Below are 7,149 nucleotides of genomic sequence, written 5' to 3'. Positions count from 1 at the left end.
GCCGTTTAACATAGCTGGTACACTGGGGTAGATCATCAGGGAAATACTGTAATGAACTTGTCTCTGATCCCGTGACTTCCGGCCCTAGCTCTGCTGTGCTTGCTAGGGTGTCACTCAGTGCAGCGTTTATACTGCTCTTCATTCTTTTCCACATTGCACGAGGGAGTGGGTCAGCCTTTAAAACTTCATTAACAGGAGCAAATCCGGGATCCACTGATTTCCTCTCAAAAGACACTAGCCCATCAGGTAGCCCGGCAACTTCATTCTCATGAACACTCTGGCCATGAAGAAACTCAGGAGGACACAGACGAAGCCAATGAACAGAAGAAGAAACCTGTTGAGTTTCGGTATGTTTGGTGCATTGGATCGGTCTAGGATTATGAAACCTAAACCTCCCATTGTAAAGAGAAAGCTGGACGCAAGCCCTTCCATGATATACTGTCCGTTTACTCTGTAAGCCAAGAAAGCTACTGGTCTCTGATGCCCATGTTCGTCGGTCATTGAGCCAACACTTGGAGGTTCAACGATAACATCATAGATCATTCCTCCGGTAATGAGGAACTAAGATACCACCACCAGGGCATACACCCGTCATAGCCGACGGCATGTGCACCCAGGGCGGTTTCTTCAGCTTCAGGTTGGGGCATTCGAGCACTAAGAATGGGACTCGGTATAGAGTCTCCACGTCCCCGGCGGTAGGGACAGCCTTCTGGCCTCCAGCCTCCCGCACCGCCCGGAAACCCAAGGGTGACTTTTAACTCCTGCCTCTTCCTCCCAAGTGCATGAATTACAGGTGTGCACCACTACAGCCAGTTTATATGGTGCTGGGGATCAAACTCAGTCTTCAGAGCATCAGGGTGTGGGGCATTGGGCTTCAGGAACCGGGTAGGCAAGCACTCTACCAACTCCAAAAAAACAAATACTAACACGCCTTCTTCTCTTTTCCCCTCCGTACTAGGGGTTGAGCTTAGGGTACTCTGTGCTATGCAAGCACACTACCACTGAGCTACATTCTTAGCCCCAGGCCTGCCTTTAACAGTTGCAAAGCCCAGGGCAACCACAGACATAGGGACCACGCACCGTATGTGCAAATATTAAATGTTGGAAATTAAATTGACAGAGTGTTAAGTAAAATACATACCAGTCGCCTACCTTGACAAATGTACCTTCACACCAATCTGGCAGGCCAGATTTCAGTTTCAAATTGCAAAGCCGTGGGGGTTCTGTGCCATCCCACAGCCTGCCCCCTCCTCTTCCCGCTCCCAGCTTCCTCTGAAACGGTCCCTCGAGGGCACGGGTTTGGAAGCGTTGAGTTGCTTTTCCAGGTTCTACCCATGTTGACCTTGGCCTGGAGGAGCTCAGGAGGGTGGGCAAAGGGAGGAGGCCCATGTGGCTTCTGCAAGGAGGCCAACACCATTTGTACAAGAAATGAAAAGATCCAGGTACTGAGATTGTAGGCTAGAAAAAGCAGAGGACAACCTTTGGTGGACAAGAGCCTAGACTACAGCATCTCCCTTAACGAAGGTCACTGCAGCAGAGGCTGAACCAGATCCTGTGAAACACAAGACCTACATCAGGGGCTGGACGGCACCAAGACAGACATCTGGAACAGCAGTCCACTGGGGAACCTAGGCTGTGCAGGCAGCAGAGAGCCAAAAAGCCACAAATGCTACCCAAAGTAACCCAGCCAAAGGAGGGATCCTCACAGAGAAAGACACGCTCAGACCCCACTTGCTCTCAGTTGCTGAGACCACGGGGAGAGAGTGTGAGCAAGGAAGCCAGCACAGACCAGGAAAACACCATCCATCTTGTGAAGCCTCCTGTGTTCTGCAAGATGCCATAGAGCAGGCCAGGGGCTCTGTGGCACGGAGCATGCTGAGCACATGTGAGATCCTGGATCCCATCCTCTCCCCAGCCCCCACTCCACAGGCATACACAGACTGACAGACAGACAAACACATAAACCCACTGGGACAGTGGGTTCCAGGAGCACTTGATGACTAATTAACATTAAAAGTTTGAGCAAGCCGCTTTGTTTTTTTTGTTCTTTGTTGTTTTTTTTTTTTCTGTTGTTGTTGTTCTTTTTTTGAGACAGGGTTTTTCTGTATAGTCCTGGCTGTCCTGGAACTCACTTTGTAGACCAGAACTCAGAAATCCGCCTGCCTCTGCCTCCTAAGTGCTGGGACTAAAGGCGTGCGCCACCATGCCCAGCGACCAAGCCACTTTGAATCTGTTCTGGTTTCCTATCTTTCAGACAGGGATATAATGGTTCAGTCCCTCACAGAGAGATGACAGGGAGTTCTATTATCCTACACCATTCATTCATTCATTCATTCATTCACTTATAGCATATCAGCTAAACACAGTGCATGCTCTGACCTCAGGGACCAGACAGAGGAGACGCACAAGCAAGGTTTTCTGAGAGTTGCCCCTGGCTCTCTGTACCCCTTTAGGATAGGAAGTATTTATGGGAGGAGTAAATAGATGCTAAGTGATGATGGTTTGAGCTGGAGCCTTATCACTGTCGTGTTCGTGGCCTCAACGGATCCTCTTGCCTCAGCTTTCAGAGGAGTAGAGACCACAAGCGCGTGCCGACAACTCTGACATAGCCGTTTCAATTTCTTAACCAATTACTATTGTGGGGAGGGAGACTCAGAAGATAATCTTCAGAAGTCGGTTCTCTCCTATTACCAAAGAACAAAAAAACAAAACAAACAAAAACAGTGATGGCTGGTGGGATGGCTCAGCAGTACATGCACTGACCAACCACCAAGCCTGACAACTGGAGTTCAATCCCCAGGCCCCACACAGTAGACTGGGAAAACATACTCTAGGAAGTTGTCCTCAGACCTTCTCCTGCATGCCGTGGCATTCATACATGTGTGCATGCACACACACCAAATAAATGCAATAGAAAAGCAGTTCTATGAAACACAAATGACAGCTGTCCTTTGTGCAGCTGGCCCGCCGCTGTGTCTGGAGTTGGTTTGCAGATGTTCTGTGCCTGAGTCGGTGCCTGTGCACAGGTGCTGGGAGGGCTGGCTGTCTCTGCTTGCCCTACCTTCCAGCTGCTCATCCTTGCCTGAACGCTTGGCTGGCTGGAGACAGCTTGGCCGTTTTTCTTCCATTCATGAAGGTTGTGTGGGGCCAGCCAGTGGCTACGAGGAGGTTCCCTCCAGTGAGGGGCTGCATTTTATGAACAATCATGAAAATCACTTGCAAATTCCACACATGTATACAGTGAGTTTTGACCATATTCACCTCCCCCAACTCTTCTGCCTCACCTCTCCCAATTTCACTCTCTACTTTCTCACTTCCTCCCAACTTCGTGGTTGTCCTAGAACTCAGTGTGTAGACCAGGTTGTCCTAGAACTCACTCTGTAGACCAGGCTGGCCTTAAACTTACAGACATCTGCCTGCCTCTACCTCTCAAGTGTCAGAAGTAAATGCGTGCACCTCCAAGCCCAGCCCATTCTTTTTTTTTTTTTTTTTTTTAATTATCCACTGAATGCAGCTTGTGCTGCCCATAGACTCGTGGGTCTGGTGTCATCCACTGGAACATGGCTGACCTACCAGGGCTGATGCCCTAAAGAAAATGTGAGTCTCTCTCCCCCCAGAAGCCATCAACTGTTAATAGCTCTTCAGGTAGGGGTGTGAGCTCATGTGCCCCCCTCTTCATGCTGGACAGTTGAGTGAATTTATCTTGTGTAGGTCCTGGGAAGGTAACCATATCTATCATGAGTTCACGAGTGCAGCAGTCCTGACACGCTGAGACAGTCGCAGGTACTTTAACTGTTTTTCACCAGGTCTCCGGCTTCAGTCCCTGACTCCTTTCTTAGCCTGGGTCTTGGGATTTCTAAGCCATCTCTGTAGCTTCATAAGGTCCACTGTGCCTGTTAGGTTTTGTTTTGTTTTGTCACTTGACACAAGCTAGGTTCATCTGGGAAGAGGGACTCTCAGTTAAGAAAATGCCTCCATCAGACTGGCCTGGAGGCAAGTCTGTGGGAGAATTTCCCTGATTAGTGATTGAGATGGGAGGGTCCAGCTCACGCCTGAGCAGGTGGTCCTGGGTACAGAAAGGAAGCAGGCTGAGAAGGCTGTGAGGGATAATAAGCCAGTAAGCAGCACCCATCCATAGCCTCCGTAGCAGTAAACACGACCCCTGCATCAGCTCCTGTCTCCGGCTTTCTGCCTTCATGAGTTTCTGCCTTGGCTTCTCTTAATGATGGACTATCACCCGGAAGTTAACCCTTTCCACCCCAAGCTGTTTTTAGTCACCACATTTTATCACAACCAGAGAAAACAAACTAAGACTGTCAAAAGTAGTTTTTGTTTGTTTGGTTTGAGACAGGATCTCACCATTTAACTTTGGCTGGCCTGGAACTCACTTTGTAGATCAGGGCAGCCTCAAACCCAGAGAGTTTTTGCCTCCTAAATGCTAGGATTAAAGGCGTGTACCACTAAGCCTGGACTTCTCTCTCTCTCTCTCTCTCTCTCTCCATGTATACGTATAATATGTATATATATTATATATATGGTTTTATTTTACATTTATATGTATATATTTGTGCCTGTGTGCAGGTATGTGCACACAAACGCAGGTCCCCATGGACCTGGAGAAGCTAGAGTCATAGGTATGTGTGAGTTGATGTGGGTGCTGGGAACTGAACTCGGGTCCTCTGGAAGAGCAGTGTGTGTTCCTAACCCCTGAGTCACCTCAGCAGCCTGCCCTCCCCCCAGCTTTATTCTGGGATACTCTTCCTGCCTGTCATCCTCTGTTCCCATCACACAGCTTAACCACACAGCGGCATTCGACACTGCTGCTGTCCCCTGCTTCCTTTTTATTTGTCATTTAACTTTTAAACACTTGTTTTGAACCAGAGCTTACCATCACCTCTGGCCATCAACATGCTACCTTTCTGTCTGGACCCCACAGATGCCGGGGTTACAGGCATGGGCCACCATATCCAGCTTCTCTCTCTCGGTATATTTCATGCACTTGGCTTTTTGGACACCGTGTGCTTTAGTTAGCTTTCCTTTATTATAATGAACAGCTGAACTAAGCCACCCTACAGAGAGAAAAGATTTGCTGCTCGTGGTAGCTCACACCTGCAATCCCAGTACTTGGGAAGCTGAGGTGGGAGGGTTGCCACAAGTTTGAGGCCAGCCTGGGCTGCATCATAAGTCCCAGACCGGCCCAGACTACAGACTAACACCCATCTCAAAAAAAGCAAACCGAGTTTTAGAGCTTTGGCCCGTAATCTATCAATACATTGCTCTGGGTCTGTGGCGAGACTTCCCATCATAGTGCAAGCCTGGGGTGGAGGGAAGTGGCTTCCCTTGTGGCTGGGAAATGAAGGAGAAAAGGGAAGAAGCTGGGGTCCCACAAGCCCCTGGGGGAAGCTTCCAACTGGGCCCCACCTCAGAGTTACTGTCACCTCTGATTAGTGCCACTCTAGAGGGCAAGTCTTTACCTCATGGGACTGTGGAAGGCGGAATGGCCACACTGCAAGCTGGTTCTCTGATCACTCACTATGGATGTTAGCCCTCCCTTCCCAGCCACTAAACACTGGTCTTCCTTAGGGCTTGAGGCTCTCGAGGCCTCCCTATTTATTCTCTTTACCTTGTCTCCTCTTCCTCTCTCTCTCTTTGTTTTTGTTTTTTTTCTTAAGACAAGATCTCCTTATTACCCCATCTAAAACTATCTATGTAACCCAGGAAGACCTCAAACTCACAGAAATTCTCCTGCACCAGGCTTCTAACAGATGGGATTACAGGCGTGGACTACCACGCCGAGCATAGTTTTCTGAAGGCATCCCCACCCACGAGTGCAAGCTGACACCATCCCCTCTGTGCTGAATGTTGTGACTTCCAACATTCTGTCTTTAGCCTGGAGCTCACATATCTACATCCAGCATCCAACTTAACCTCCCACTGCACAGATTCACCAGGGCAGGCAGCATCAGTTGCTGAGTTGATTGTTGTGTTGGTTTGAGTTCCCCCGAAAGCAAAAAGTTGAGTGCAAAGAGTTTACTTGGGAGACAATCCCAGAAAATAGTCATAGAATGGGAATAAGTAAACCCAGAGATAAGACAGATCACAAAATGCCTCTGTTCCGCCAAGCAATTCTGCAAAGCCAGCGTGTAATCCTCCTAGAAAGCTCTGGATGGCGCTGTAAAAACACAGCCACAGCGCTTCCAACTGAGAAACCAAGATGCAGTTGTGAATTATCCACCTGCTCCAGGAAAGTGTTGAATTTCCAGTGCATTTGGCTTACTCTGGCAGGCCCAACACGCCCTATGCAAGATAGAGTTGAAGGGCTGGAGAGATGTGGGTTTCCCCGGCCCTCGTGGATCGTCAGCTGATTCTGTCCACAAAGGGGAAAGGGAGCAGAGAAGGGGAGGCGGGGAGGGGAAGCATCCGAAGCCCTGTGAGAATGTACTGTGAATGACCATACTAGACTGCTTGTCAGGGGGCAGATCAACTTTACTTAGGGTGATTGAAGGTTTATAAATAAAGTTTTAGGGGACTGAGGGCGGGGACTTCCAGGATGGGCCAAGGTCATTAGCTGAGGGCTTAGGATACCCAGCATACCTCATTAGCATGGGAAAGCATTTTAGGAATCGCAGGGGCTGGCTGAACAGGTTTTGCCTGGAGAAAGGAAATTGATCCTATAAACTAATTGAGGCTACATGACATTCCCTAGGTAGAGGTGAGTGTGAGGGCTTAAGATTCCCCCAGACAAGGAAGGAGAAAACCTGCTAACAAGAGAGTCTCCCATATTCCCTGAGCCCAGAAGCTAACTGCTGAGCCATGGTGGACTTCGACCTTAATAAGCACACACCTTAATTCCCCACAGAGATGACTTGGCAGTTAAGAACACCACCTGCTCCTTCAGAGGACCCAGGTTCGATTCCCAGAACCCACATGGCAGCTCACAACCATCTGTTAACTATGCATGTGGTGCACTGACATGAATGTAGGCTAAATACACATGTATAAATAAATAAAAAGAGTCGAGGTAAAAGGCCATTGGCTGAGCCGGGCGTGGTGGCTCACACCTTTAATCCCAGCACTCAGGAGGCAGAGGCAGGCAGATTTCTGAGTTCGAGGCCAGCCTGGTCTACAAAGTGAGTTCCAGGACAGCCA

The 7,149-nt window shown here is 49.0% G+C and overlaps 1 pseudogene; it reads right to left on the bottom strand.

Moving 5' to 3' along the window:
• Window positions 1-3,076, bottom strand: part of LOC110304526 (oligosaccharyltransferase complex subunit OSTC pseudogene) — a 3,247-nt pseudogene extending 171 nt beyond the window's left edge.
• Window positions 3,077-7,149: the final 4,073 nt, after the last annotated feature.

Source organism: Mus caroli, unplaced genomic scaffold (assembly GCF_978045245.1).
Source record: "Mus caroli unplaced genomic scaffold, Mus_caroli_1 scaffold_13, whole genome shotgun sequence".
NCBI lineage: Eukaryota > Metazoa > Chordata > Mammalia > Rodentia > Muridae > Mus > Mus caroli.
The sequence above is the reverse complement of the archived record's forward strand: the minus strand, read 5'-3'. Positions and strand labels throughout refer to the sequence as shown.